Here is a 16,171-nt window from a genome sequence, read left to right on the forward strand (position 1 = left end):
TCCATCACCTAAATAGAACCAATGACAAAAACCAAATGATTATCTCAATAGATGCAGAAAAGGCCTTCAATAAAATTCAACTCCCCATCATGCTAAAAACTTTCAATAAACTAGGTATTAATGGAATGTATCTCAAAATAATAAAAGCAATTTGTGACAAACCCACAGCCAATATCATACTGAATGGGCAAAAGCTGGAAGCATTCCCTTTGAAAACTGGCACAAGACAAGATGCCTTCTCTCACCACTCCTATACAACATAGTATTGGAAGTTCTGGCCAGGGCAATCAGGCAAGAGAAAGAAATAAAGCGTATTCAAATAGGAAGAGAGGAAGTCAAACTGTCTCTGTTTGCAGATGACATGATTGTATATTTAGGAAACCCCATCGTCTCAGCCCCAAATCTCCTTAAGCTGATAAGCAACTTCAGCAAAGTCTCAGGATACAAAATCAACGTGCAAAAATCACAAGCATTCCTATATACCAATGACAGACAAACAGAGAGCCAAGTCATGAGTGAAATCCCATTTACAATTGCTACAAAGATAATAAAATACCTAGGAATACAACTTACAAGGGATGTGAAGTACCTCTTCAAGGAGAACTACAAACTACTGCTCAAGGAAATAAGAGAGGACACAAACAAATGGAAAAATATTCCATACTGCCCAAAGTAATTTATGGATTCAATGTTTTCCCCATCAAGCTACCACTGACTTTCCTCACAGAATTATAAAACACTATTTTAAATTTCATATGGAGCCAAATAATAGCACATATAGCCAAGACAATCATAAGTAAAAAGAACAAAGCTGGAGGCATCATGCTACCTGACTTCAAACTATACTACAAGGCAACAGTAACCAAAACAGCATGGTACTGGCACCAAAACAGATATATAGACCAGTGGAACAGAATAGAGGCCTCAGTATTAATGCCACACATATACAATCATCTGTTCTTTGACAAACCTGACACAAACAAGCAATGGGGAGAGGATTCCCTATTTAATAAATTGCACTGGAAAAACTGGCTAGCCATATGCAGAAATCTGAAACTGGACCCCTTCCTTACACCTTATACAAAAATTAATTCAAGATAGATTAAAGACTTCAATGTAAGACCTAAAACCATAAAAACCCTAGAAGAAAACCTAAGCAATACCATTCCAGACATGGCCATGGGCAAAGACTTCATGACTAAAACACCAAAAGCAATGTCAACAGAAGCCAAAATTGACAAAAGGGATCTAATTAAACTAAAGTGCTTCTGCACAGCAAAAGAAACTATCATCAGAGTGAACAGGCAACCCACAGAATGGGAAAATGTTTTGCATTCTATTCATCTGACAAAGGGCTAATATCCTGAATCTACAAAGAACTTAAACAAATTTACAAGAAAAAAACAACCCCTTCAAAAAGTGGGCAAAGGATATGAACAGTCACTTCTCAAAAGAAGACATTTATGTGGCCAACAAACATGAATAAAAGCTCATTGTCACTGGTCATTAGAGAAATGCTAATCAAAACCACAATGAGATACCATCTCACGCCAGTTAGAATGGCAATCATTACACAGTCAGGAAACACAGATGCTGATGAGGCTGTGGAGAAATAGGAATGCTTTTACAGTGTTGATGGGAGTGTAAATTAGTTCAACCACTGTGGAAGTTAAACCAGTGTGGCGATTTCTCAAGGATCTGGAACCAGAAATATCATTTGACCCAGCAATCCCATTACTGGGTATATATCCAAAGGATTATAATTCCTTCTACTATAAAGACACATGCACACATGTTTATTGCAGCACTGTTCACAATAGCAAAGACTTGGGACCAACCCAAATGCCCATCAATGATAGACTGGATAAAAAAATGTGGCACATATACACAATGGAATACTATGCAGCAATAAAAAAGAAGGAGTTCACGTCCTTTGCAGGAACATGGATGAAGCTGAAAATCATCATTCTTAGCAAACTAACACAGGAACCGAAAACCAAACACTGCATGTTCTCACTCATAAGTGGGAGTTGAACAATGAGAACACATGGACACAGGGAGGGAAACATTACCCACTGTGGCCTGTTGCGGGTAGGGGACTAGGGGAGGGATAGCATTTGGAGAAATACTTATGTAGATGAGCATTAGGAGAAATAGCTATGTAGATGACGGATTGATGGGTTCAGCAAACCACCATGGCATGTTTATACTATGTAACAAACCTGCACATTCTGCACATGTATCCCAGAACTTAAAGTATTTTTTAAAAAGTATAAGTAACTATCTGATAAGGCCATTATTTCTAATTTTTTCAAATGTATGTTCGGATTTAACCATATTAAAATCTTCTCTTCTGAGGGTAGAAAGTTGTTGAAGTACACACAGAGTTGATTCAATTTTTTAATTTAAAAAATGAAGAAAAGTCCTGCTCTGCTAAACTCTAACTTCTCTAGGTATTTGCTAAGGATTTTTTTTTTGCAAAGGATATGCTGACCCTGTAATAAAAAAATTATTATTAAAATCTGAAACTTAGAAGTTATGTGGAATAGTTAATATTTATTTGAAAAAAACAAGCATTAATAGAGAAAGAGAAAAGAAAACAAAGTTAACGTGTACATTATTCTACAAGAATAATGACACCAGACTAAGAGAAGGATTGCCAAAGCTTAATTTCGTGTGGAAAATTAATTATCAAAGGTATTGCATATAATTGTCCACTAAATTATACTTGACATTAAATCAAGGGGAAATAAAAACACCTTAAATCATCCCATTGCCACTTCGTGTGAACTATGAAAAAATGTAGTAGATCAGAACCTTCTAAGGCCACAATTTCTTATTTTTTAAATGAGGGTAGCAAGACTGAATCCTGTTTCAAGTTATCCTTTGAAATCAACGATACTTTTTATTTTTGCAATTTCCTATCTTCTTAGAATAAACAGTAAATCTTTTTCCTTACTCTCACACAAAATTGCTCTAATTATTTCAATATTCACTTACAGTTAGACTTGACCCCCAACCTTGTATTACTAAAGATAATATAGAGGAGAGTCTCCAAATGCTTGGCATGTCTGTGTGTGTGCCTGTGTGTGTGTGTACGCACATGAGTGCGTGCTATGTGTGTTTAGCTCCCAAGAAGAAAAAAAAAAAGACATTGCAAAACATTAGATAGATCATTAAATCAAGTGGGATTTTATGAAACTATTTTATAAATCATTCTGTTTGATGGACATTTATTATCTTTAAGAGGATAAGTTTAATCTAGGTAGTCATTTTCTGTCTTATTTTTAAATCATAATGTTATGATTCAATCTTGAATAAAACAAGTAAAATGAAACATTGCACTGATTGCAATGCCCCCCAACCCCCTGACCCCCTCAAAAAAAAACTCTGCAAAGGGTTTCTGTCAGAAAAATGGTCCAGAGAAAAAGGTGACAACTAGATGAGGTGGATGATAAGCAGCACTGGGGGTAGGGGATAGGGCAGAAGCTCCTGCCAAGCAATATGTGAAACTTGAAACCCAGGTGTGTATTAGTCTGAATCACTTGTCAACTTGTAGGGTCACTGACCTCAAAGAAATGAATTTATTTCCTGGTCAAGTACTTTCTGAATAGGTGCTCACACTTTAATCAATTTTCAGGCCCTCACTAAAGTCCAGATTAATTTGTGCAGCTCGAAATTTAATTAAACCCCTTCTTCCAACAAAACAGATTCATTCCAAACCATTTGATTCCTGCTTATGACCATTTCTTAAAAATGATTTTCAAAAAAATCCACTGGTGGTAATAGCAACTGAGGATCCCGGGGAGCCCTGGAGTTGTTGTTCACAGTCTTTGGAATACTATCCTGTGGCATTTAGATAGGAGTGCTAACAATTTTCAACAACACACAAGTGTACCATTGACCTCTGTAAGAATCCACTCTAGAAAGCAAGGTTGTTGATTTTATGGAAATTGAAAAATCACAAATTCCTTCTCCTTTTTTTTTTTCCATTCCCAGTTATCTTAATATTTCCCAAACAAGAACACTAAAAAAGAAACAAAAGAAATAATTAATTATTTAAAGATGTTATACAAGAAGAAAAAGTAGTTTGAAGTCTGAGTGTTCCTGGAGGTTTAAAACGTTCTTGCGTATTTTTAAAGCTTCCTAGGAGCTATTATAGCTGCAGTGCTTGAGGGAGAAATAAATGAAGTATGAATATGTGGTTCAATATAATGTGATTGTCTTCTGGCTGTAAATCCAACTGTCTTCACTGATTGTTGAGAAAGCAATAGTGTTATACATGTAACTGGTTACTTTTTATAGCCATCCTGTTTGAAATATATTAGATGTTTAAAAGAAATGGGTGATCCCTTTCAGAAAGATCTGAAAAAGGCAAACCCTCTCCATCATTTGGCAGATGCAGAAAGCTGGAGAATGGCCTCCAATCCCATGCTAATTGCCTGTCCAGTGGAGCTCTGCTGTAAGGCAAAATGAGGGGCTAGAAGCCTAGAAAGGGAGCAGGAGGATGGCCAGAACTTGCTGTGTCTTTTGTAATCAGTTGAACACGGTCTCAAGAATCAAGGGGCAAGACTACTGCTAACTTCTTTGCTGTTTTTGTGCAATTGTAATTTAAATCAAGCCAAGTGCACACCTAGGTAAGGTTCTGTCCCTGCTCTCATCTGAAAAGCCACTATTGACAAGCTCAGTTTGAGGATGGTCATTTATTAGCTGAAAGACATCTACACATGGCATGCCTCATGATCATCTCTATCACATTGAGCTTCAAAGCCAAAATAATGGTGAGCCCAGCAGAAAAAATCTGGAAAGATGCTCAAGACCTAAGACAAAAAGAAAGGGTAAAATTAGGTTATTAACTTAAACTAGGCAACCATAAAACTTGTCCTAGTAAAATAGAGTATACCCAAATATGTCAACTTTTTTTTTTTTTTTTTTTTTTTTTTTTGGACAGAGTCTCACTCTGTTGCCCAGGCTGGAGTACAGTGGCAAAATCTCAGCTCACTGAAACCTCTGCCTCCCAGGTTCAAGTGATTCTTCTGCCTCAGCCTCTAGAGTAGCTGGAATTACAGGCATGTGCCACCATGTCTGGCTAATTTTTGTATTATTAGTAGAGAAGGGGTTTCACCATGTTGGCCAGGCTGATCTTGAACTCCTAACCTTGTGATCTGCCCACTTCAGCCTCCCAAGGTGCTGAGATTACAGGCATGAGCCACCACGACTGGCTATGTCAACTTTTAAATCTCATCCCTCCTTATAATCCTAAATAGTTTAAACCCTATATAGAAATGTAAGAGCTGGTGAGGATTTCAATTTAAGTAGGTTATTTCGTTTGTAAAATTTTAAATGAGTAGCTCAAGCAGGGGTCTTATATCAAAATAACATAACTATCCTCAGGTGAGTTCTCTATATCCAGAATCTAAGCAGTTTATTGACATATTCAAATATATGAAGTAACTGTCATAGGAGAGCATCTGAGATCAATGGATACTTAAAGACTCAAGAGATCTGAGATCTCCCTGAAATTATAAGCTAGACCTAGTCTCTTTCTCTCCCCCCCGCCCCCACCTACCTATCTACCTACCTATTAATACCTATCATTTGCATTTTAGGGGACAGGAAGCCATTAGTATTAATGAGAATCTCAAAAGAATACACCACATGTAAATACAATCACTTTATAAATCACATATGTAAAGGGTCACTTGTCACAAAATTAAAAGTTATTTTAAAAATATCTAATTATGCTACAACAGCAGATGGTATCATAAAAACTCACAACCTATAACATTTTAGCAAACTTTCACTAATTTGTGTTTCCCCCACAGAAAAACACAAATTAAAATTGGCTATTTATTTTGAAAATTATGCCTCCAGTTGTTTCTTGGAAGTCATGTGCTCTAGGGTTCAAAGTATGTACAAATCTTCTCAAACCTTGATAGTCCATGTTGCTATCTCTGTATATAATTACACATTTAGTAAGTCCAACCTAAAACTCTCATCACTTACAGTTGAGGCCAGGCATCTCATACTGTGAAACATAATGATTCACACAGTTCCTGTGATTGTAGTTCCCACTTGCAGTCTAAATGCATACAAAGCAATCCCTGTAAAATGTATTATAAATACAACATATTCTTATGTCTATTAGTGACTCACTCTCCTGGTGAAGATAAAATTTACATTTTTGATGAATTAAAAATGATATAAATATTAAGTGCTTACTGCCCTTTTTATATTTAAAATCCTGGTCAAACATTTTGTCAAAAATAGATGATGGTGAGGGCAAAATTAAGGAGTATATGTAAAAACATTTGGATGAAGAAGGCAAATGTATAATATTTTATAAATGCTAGATCTCATTATTTTAGCAATATAAGGTAAATACATTTTATACTTCAAAATACCAGCAGAGGGTAAATTTTGAAAATTAAATATTTTCATTTTGAAGTCTGACATTAATTTTGCTCTGGAATTTTTAATTGATGCTGCTGCTTTATCTCTGGAAGATGTTTGAGATTGTAGAATAACACTGCCAAGATGATATAACTATCTCTACCAAGTTAAGGTAAAATTAACCATGCTCTATTAAAAGTTACTTTTCTGATTATTTAGCACAATTTCACACATGGCAGTCATTTTTTTGTCAAATGAACTCCCAACTCATAAACATAAAAATTCTTTAAAGTTAATTACACATATGTTTAATAATAGACAAAAATCATATTAAAAGCTATTCAATTCACTAAGTTCATAGTAAATCACAGAAACTGTTTGTATGACATACCAACAAATAAAGTGGGAACTTCAGGACATTTAAAGGAAGTAGATATGCTCTGATTTCCTAAAATGAACGTTATGCCAACAAATATTTTGACTGAGTCTTCTTCAATATGTTTCAACAAGGAAACTATATAGTAATGATTTAAACCTTTTGTCAGATTGAAATCCTTATAATAATTAAAAAAATCCTTAAAGACTCAAGAGATCTGAGATTCCCCTGAAATTATAAGCTAGACTTAGTCTCTCTCTCTCTCTCTCTCTCTCTCTCTCTCTCTCTCTCTCTCTCTCTCCTCCCCCTGCTACCTACTTACCTACCTATCTATTAATACCTATCATTTGCAGGTATTTTTTACCCTTTTACCCTTTTAATTGGTGATACATGGATGCCAGGAGGTATTGCATGAAAGAGAGAGAGAGAAAAAAAAAGAAAGACATAATATATATGGACACTTAATGGAGTAAGAAAGGGCTTACTAGAATTTAAAAAGAAATGCACATAAACCAGGATAGGAAGAAGAGGGTATTTGGTGACTGGACAAGAATGTTGGCTACTTCGATAGGGCCTAGTTTCTTAAAACCCAGGCAGTGTTCTTTCAGAGTAAAGGAGATGCATACTATTTCTCTACTTATGAAGAAGATTCAACCCAGAAATTCCGTTTGATCACCATCCCCTCTATATTAAACTTCGTATTTCCCCTTTACAAACATAATTTCCCACTTCCCCAGACCCGCTAAGGTGTTTTTCCTTGCTAGGATCAATTGTCAACTGATGGCTACTATCTTTATTAGCCTCATGGCTATGCTGGAAAACCTCACCTGGACCCTGCTTGTTTCTTACATGAATCAATTCCTTTCTCTAGTAATTATCTCCAATTCAATTTTTTGTCCACCACTGGAATTTTATAAGGAGCACTTTATAATACAGTATTTTAAAAACAGCATATAATATAGTTTGGATGTTGGTTCCCTCCAAATCTCATGTTAAAATGTGATCCCCAGTGTTGAAGGTGGGGCCTGATGGGAAGAAAGCATTTGTGACATGGTAGCAGATCCCTCGTGAATGGCTTGGTGCCCTCCCTGCAGTAATGAGTAGAATCAGTTCCCAAGATACCTGGTTGTTGAAAGCATGTGGCACTCCCCCCACCAACTCCTTGCTTTCTCTCTCTTGCCATGTGACACACTTGCTCCCACTTTGACTTCTGTGATGAGTAAAAACTTCCTAGGCCTCACCAGAAGCCAAGCAGATGCTGGTGCCTTGCTAGTACAGCCTGCAGAACTGTGAGCCAAATAAACCTCAGCCATTCCTTTATAGAAAGAAATGCAAATGGACTAACATAGCATTCATCCTAGAAATACAGCGATCTTGCCCACTGCACATTCATGCTACCTGGTTTCAGTTGGGCCCTCTTTGGAAGCAGCATTGCTTTTGATCATCCTTGATTCTGTATTGAATGTATGTCTTACTTTTTGATAATTCCAAAAATCATCTTTAATTAGAAAGCAAGGAAAAATAATGAAGAGCAAAAACAAAAAGTATAAACAAGCTTATTTATTCACTTAACAGTATCAAACACCATTCCTACAAGTTCTCGTTGCAATGGCTTTTCAATAACAATAACATCAGAAAAATTCCTGTCTTCCTAAAATAATTTTCTAACTGGGAAAGGAAACAAAAAACTATTTGATATGTGAGACTATGATAAAAACCTCACATATTAGAGAAAAAGAAAGCAAGATATGAAGACTAAAAGTAGGAAGTAGCTGATTGAGTATGTTAAACCATATGAATGTGCTGGTGTATAAATTAAAAAAATAGTCTAATACCTTTAACTTCATATGATGCAAACAATATGTCAAATAGAGTCTTTAAAACAATTTTTAAGTTCCAAACATCTCGAACTTTTACCTGTCTTTTCCTTTCTATATTTATCAGTGAATACACGCCTATCTTTTTTCCCAAGGCTAATGTCTAACTCAACCTCCCCCATCTTTCTTTTCTCCCCCATCTTTCTTTGATCTTGTCTTCTTAGCTAAATCTTTATTAATTTTTCCCCTTCTTTCTATTCTCAGTTTCCCTAGCCTATTTAATGTGCTTTTCTAAAAGTTTCATCTTAAAATTTTTCTTACATCCTAAACTTCTACAGCTCAAACTCCGATAGATTTTCTCAACACTCCAACCCATTATGTGGCCTCTTATCTTCTGGAATTAGTATTCTTAGTGAAGGGTAATCTTCATTACTCTTGCTGTAATTTAGCCTTATTTTTCAACTTTTCCTATATATGTTCCTGGTCATCCTGATTACACTGTAGCTTCCATGATAGCAACGCAAGAGTCCTTTATTATTTAATAAATGGGACCTAATTAGTCATTCATTGGATAGGTACTCAACAAAAAGACAAATACATTTCCAAATGAATTCAAATTTAAAATGTTTTCCTGGTGTTCTAGGAAAATACATTTTAATTTTTATTTATCCTAGTAGTCTGCTGCTTGAGACACCTTTAAATTCTGCAAAAATGAGCAATACTCCAATGTTTGGTTATCAACAGAAAAGTCAAAAATCTGTATGAAAACAAGAATTTCCAATAAAATTTATTTTTACTGATTTATTCAAAGCGTTTGCTATCTTGAAACATAAAAATACTTTCACAATATCTTCACAACGTAGCCTACTATAAACATTTCAAAGGCACGCACTGAGACAATAAGAGCACTAATTGCTCTGAATTGTCCAATTCTATACTTATGATCAAAAAGAGTTTTGTTTCAATCTCATAAGATGAAACAGGCTTACCTCAAGTTGTGCATGCCAACAAAACAGGTAAAATATCTAAGAAGGAAACAAAACGTACACTAGATTTGGGTTTTCTGGAAAAAGTTTAGCAATAAACATAATTTTGAAGATTGTAGCACAGAGTATATGCACATGAACGTGATGTAAATAAAATGACTACCACTGCAGTTTCTTTTGATGATAGCTCTCTTCTTGAGACTGTAAAGAAGAAGAAAGACTTACAAGACTAGTTTAATCTGTAGTACTGGATTTCCTACACATTAAGCTTCTGGACCCAGGATAGCCTTTCCTGAAAGCTCTCCACATTACCTTAGTACAAAGCCTTAATCTGCACTTGGTAGTAATCATTTAGCAAAATAAAGATATGTGCAAATTAGTGCCCTCTGCTTGATGAAAATCCTGTGCCCTATGGTCTTGATCTTTAGATATCTCAGTTTTATGTGTTTTCAAGACACGTAAAGGAGGCTATGAAATTGAGCAAGTACCAATTTTAAAAACAATGATCTAAAACTCTCAATCTCCAATGCTGATTAATGGCAACAAAGACTAGATGGAGCTAATAAGAGGTGTCTGTGTTTACAGAGCTTTCCATTTTAAGAGAGTAATGTAATGGCCAAATTATTTTCACTCTCACTATCAATATTAAATCATAAACTCAGCTAATATAGAATTAGATCTTGTATGACCTAATAAACAAAACTGGTGAAATCCAAGAAAATTTAGGGCATCAAGAAGAGCTTAGAGGGTTTTTTTTGTGTGTTTTTTGGATTTTTGCTGTAACACCATGACAAATTGGAATAATTACTGCTGAAGGAAAATGAGATAGTAAAGCAGAATGACTCCAGAAGAAAAAGTTAATTTCATATTATTAAACTCAAATAGAATGTAATATGAGAAATATTGATTATAATTGTTAATTATGCCTTTGTAACATTTTAAATAATGAAAAATTTTAGACCATGGCATAGGGCAGTATTTATCAGGCATAATAGACTTTATTTTCAAGAACAACTATTTACTTTTTACATGTGGAGCATTACTGAAAACTTACACAGAGATGATATCTGTGCTTCATACCATTTTCTCATAGACGTAATATATGATTTCAGATACATATTTCTCTATCTGAGTAGGAGGGAAGGAAATGGGACAACAAGATTTCATAAGTAAAAATTTTAATATTTATTTCTATAAAAATCATACATTTATCAGTTTCCTGTGTATTGAATTTATTTCTTCCTAAATGCAGTATATCAGTGACACCAAATCCAAATGCATTTCACACATTCACTGAAACCAAATAATTTGGTTTTCTTATGTAGTTTTCAGTGATCCTATAGAACCTGAATGTTAAAGCAGTCACAATACTTCATGCATTCTTGTTATAATTTTTAATAACAAAATATTGCAAGGAATAACTGAAAACTATAGGTCCTATTGATGCCTAGGAGATATTAATATTTTTCTACATTTGGCTCAATTTCCTCTATTTTTAAAAAAATCTACAACTAAGACAAAAGCCCTTCCTGCTCCCACTTCTTCTTTCCCACTCACACCTCATAAATACAATTCTTTAGTTTTTGTTTCTATTCACCTATGTTGTTTTTGTACTTTTAGTATATGTAAATGTATCTACTGCAATATACAATATTATTTTCATGTATAAAATTTTACATAAATGGTATCAAATGTTAAGTATTTTAGTGTCATTTTGCTTTAGTCAGCATTGTATTTTTTTGAGAATTATACCTGTTGACGTAGGTAGATATAATTCATTCATTTTTATATTTTTCACTTTTGTCTGATATCTTTTCCAGTGAATAAACAATGGTTTGTTATCCATCCCCTTACTTACGTTGTTTCAATTATTAGGCTATTTCCGTGTGTTTGTTTTTACAAACAGTGCTGAAATTAGCACACCTTTCTATGTTTTCTTGTGCACATATGCAGGAGTTTATGAAAGACTTCTGGAAATGCAGCTACAAGTTTTAATATGCATGACAAATTCTTCCAAACCACTCTACCAAATTTCTATTCAATTCAAATATCTCTACCAATTTATGCTACCACAGACAACAGGAGACCTGGTTTCCCAACACTTGAATTTATCAGACATTATTTTTGCCAATCTGATGGATATAAAATGTTATTTTATTGCAGTTTTAGTTTGCATATCCTTAATGGAATATAACATTCTTTCAATGTTAATTTGCAGTTTATGGTCTCTTCTATCAATTATCTCTTGCTAAACATTTTCAATAACTAGCTTCTCTTTTTCTTGATTGGAAGAAATTATTTGCATATTCCATACACTAATAAATTTTGGTTTTCTGAACTGAAAATATCTTCTCTATATCCAGATTGATTTTTCATCCTTTTCAGGGTAATTTGCTTAAGAAATATAGGAACAGCAACATTTTTAAAATACTTTTCTTCTCCTAAACATCTTCTAGTTTTGCTTTTCATTTCATACCTCTAATGCAATTAGAAAAATGTGTGTTTTATATAAAGTAGGGATATATTTGATCTTAGTTATTTCTGTATGTATAACCAATTACCCCAGAATCATTTACTGAACAGATCGAACCATGTATATGTGGTCCTACCCATGTGTGTGTGGGTAGAACCTTGATCTGTTCAGTAAATGGATTTTTCTATCTATTACTTTTTCAGTTAAACTTTTGTTTAGTATAGTTTCATAATATATTTTGAATGAGTAGACCATTATCATTTTTGTTTCTCGAAAAGTCTCAACAATTTTAGGCATTTTATAGTCTAATACAAATTTTAAGATGAGTTTATCATGCTCCATAAAAATGATGAAATATTGGGGTTTTTTGAAATTATAGATAAATAGGAGGAAGAACTCATATATTTGTTATAGTAAGTCTTATTTATAAGTAATATATCTGTACATTTAATTAGGTCTTTTATAACTTTCAATAAAGGTTTACGACTTTCTCATTAAAGTCTTGCCTCTGTGAAGTTACATCTATTTCTAGTACTCTCATTGCTTCTGTGATTGCTATGTTTTGAAATTATATTTTTAATTGTTTGCTGTTTGTATATATGAATCTCTTTAATTTTTAAATAATCATTCTCTGTAACTTCTCTTGGACTTTCATATATGTAATCATAATCTTTACAAATGATGACAGTTTTATATTTTTCTAACCCTTGCAAATTTATTTTGCATACCTTTTTCATTTAGCAGGCACTCCAATACAATGATGAATAGAAGAAGGCATTGGAGCCTTGTTCTCGATTGAAAGGCATGCTTTTAATATTTTACTATAAGGTATCTCGGTTAATATGGGTAATATTTGGTAGCTAACTTTTTATCACATTAAATAAGGTCTCTTACTCCTATTTATTAAGAGTTTATATTATAAAGGAGTCCTGAGTTATTGAATGATTTTACTGCATGTATTGAAATAATCATGTATTTTAAAAACTGTTAATTTGTTATTGTGATAAATTACACTAATACATGTTTTAACATTGTTATGCTTGCATTCTTAAGAAAACATTCATCATTCTTTGTCATGATTTCAATGTGCATGTTTTTCTTTGTTATATTTGGTAATGTTTAAGCTATTATTTTTATATCCATTTTTATAAAAGACAATGGTCTGAAATTTTCTTTCATTAACATCCCTGACAGATTTTATCAAAGTATAGTTTACCAAAATATAAAATTGTTGAGGAACTGTCTTACTTTTTCTTTTTCTTTAGAACAGTGTGAATAAAATAGATACTATCAAACCCTTGTTTACTGAAATTATCTTGTAAATATATTTAGATTACATGTTTTTGCCTGTTTCAGTCATTGTTGGTTTGGCTTTGTTATTGTCATTTTTGTTGTGTTTTCCACCAACGCTTAAATTGTTGACTACTAATTTAATTGCATTTATTTTAATAGGATTACTCAGACTTTTATTTATTCTTGAATCTATTCCATAAAGTGTATTATTTTCTAAAAAATATATTTTCAAAATAATTGGCAAAGTGTTATTTTGTGATTTTGTGGTCCAGTTTTCATTAAAGTTTCTCTCTCTTATTAATCTGCTAGTGATTTGTCTATTGTGTTAGTTTATTGTAAAGAATTAACTTTGAGCACTTTTTACTCTGTTTCTATATTTTTTTATTGTGATAAGAACACTTAGCCTACGATTTACTCTCATGACAAATTTTTAAGTGTACAATGCAGTATTTTTAAGTACAACTGTACAGCAGCTCTCTAGAAGTTATTCATCTTTTGTAAATAAACGATGTACCCCTTGAACAAAATGTCTCCATTTTTGCTTCCCTCCAGCCCCTGATGGGGTTAGCTATTGGTTACTTTCCATTTAAAAATCTTCTATTCTCATTTTTATTTTTTTCCTTCTTTCTACTTTCTTTGGATGACTTCATTACTCTTTTTCTACCTGTGTAAACTGGAAGTTGTGCTGATTTTTGGTTTTTCTTCTTTCCTAATAGACACAATTAAGGCTTTTGCCTTATAATTGTGGTTTTAGCCAAATCCTACACATTTTCATTTATAGTATTTGCATTATCATTCATATAGAACTATTTTCTAATTTCCATTATCATTTCTTCTTAAAGTGTTTCATGAGTTATTTATGCCCTTTTTTTAAAACAATTTCCAAATACAATGTGTTACCTACTTGACTCTTAACATGTCAGGGATGGTAACAGAGACCCGGTGTCTTCTGACTTTTGCTTTTCTAACCTGTAGCCACTAAGTGTGAGTGCATCTTCATCCACCTTGGTGAGGCTGGTGTCCAGAGTGGCAATGCCTGCTGGGAGCTCTACTACCTGGAACACAGCATCCAGCTCAATAACGCAATGCCAAATGACAAGACCACTGGGTAAGGAGATGATTGATTCTACGCCTCTTCAGTGGGCAGGCAAGTTTGTGTCCAGAGCAGTGTTTATAAACCTGGAGCCCACAGTCATCGATGAATTTTGCACTGGCACCTACCACCAGCTCTTCCACCCTGAGCAGCTCATCACAGACAAGGAAGATGCTGCCAATAACTATGCCTGTGGAGATCACGACATTGGCAAGACATTGGTCTTGTCTTGGACCAAAGTCGCAAGCTGGTTCACCAGTGCACAGGTCTTCAGGGCTTCCTGGTTTTCCACAGCTTTGGTGGAGAAACTGGTTCTGGGTTCACTTCGCTCTGTTGATTATGCCACAAAGTCTAAACTGAAATTCTCCATTTACCCAGCCCTGCAGGTTTCCACAGCTGCGGTTGAGCTCTACCACTCCATTCCACCACCAGCACCACCCTGCAGCACTTTGATTGTGCCTTCATGGTAGACAATGAGGCCATCTATGGCATCTGTTGTAGAAACCCCAATATTGAGCACCCAAACTACCCTAATCTTAACTGCTTTCTTAGCCAGATTATCCTCCATCACTGCTTCTCTCAGATTTCATGGAGTCTGACAGAATTCCAGACTGACCTGGTACCCTCTTCCTGCATCCTCTTCTCTTTGGTCACATATGTCCTGTCATCTCTGCTGGGTAAGACTACCATGCATAGCAGAGGTCACCAGTGCTTATTTTGAGCCAGGCAACCAGATTGTGGAATGAGCCAGGCAACCAGATTGTGAATCACTATGGTAAATACATGGCTTACTGCCTATTACACTGTGGTAATGTGGTTCCCAAATACGTCAATACTTACTGCCGTTCCACTAACAAGACCAAATGCAACATCCAGTTTGAGGATTGGTGTTTCACTGGCCTCAAAGTTGGCATTAATTGCCAGCTTCCCACTGTGGTACCTGCTGGAAATCTGGCCAACATAAAGAGAGCTGCGTGCATGCTGAGCAACATCATAGCCATTGCTGAGGCCTGGGTTTGCCTAGGCCGCAAGTTTGACTTGAGTTATGCCAACTGTTCCTTTGTTCACTGGGAAGTGGGTGAGGGGATGGGAGAAGAAGCATTTGCTGAGGGCTGTGAGGACATGGCTGCCATTGAAAAGGATTGTGAGGAGGTTGGTGTGGATTCTGTTGAAGAAAAAGAAGAGGAACACTAATTTTCCATTCCTTTCAGCCTTGCAGCATGTCATACTTCCAGAATTTCAGCTTTGACATTAGCTGACAGGCATTAAAACTTTCCAGTTAGATCGTTTTCACTCAGCAGTAATCATGCCTTTCCCTGTGTGCCTACAAGATTTTTCCATCATGTCTCAAATTAAAGGCTTGAATTAAATAAAATAAAAATTCCATATATATGGAGATAATATTTGCTATGGTTTTTCAATTTAAACTACCAGCAGAAGCATGATCTGTATGACTCATTTTATGCCAAAATATGTTATTTCTTAATAGTTTCATACTTGTTTAAAAAATGAAAATGCTTTAATTCTTGAGTACAGATTTCTAACGTACATTCTAACATTCATAATGTTAAGAAATATATTTTAATTTTAATTAATTTTATTTTTTATTTTAAAGCCAAAGCATTAGTAGGAAAAAAGAAGGTTACAGAAAAATAATAAAAGAAGCCATTCACCAGTCCACATAAACATTTAGTACATATAAGGACTGTAAAGAGCAGGTACACAGGACACTATGAGTGT

The 16,171-nt window shown here is 34.5% G+C and overlaps 1 pseudogene; it reads left to right on the forward strand.

Moving 5' to 3' along the window:
• Positions 1-15,820, forward strand: part of LOC104659925 — a 49,418-nt pseudogene extending 33,598 nt beyond the window's left edge.
• The last annotated feature ends 351 nt before the right edge of the window (positions 15,821-16,171 follow it).

This window comes from Rhinopithecus roxellana, chromosome 14 (assembly GCF_007565055.1).
Source record: "Rhinopithecus roxellana isolate Shanxi Qingling chromosome 14, ASM756505v1, whole genome shotgun sequence".
Lineage (NCBI taxonomy): Eukaryota > Metazoa > Chordata > Mammalia > Primates > Cercopithecidae > Rhinopithecus > Rhinopithecus roxellana.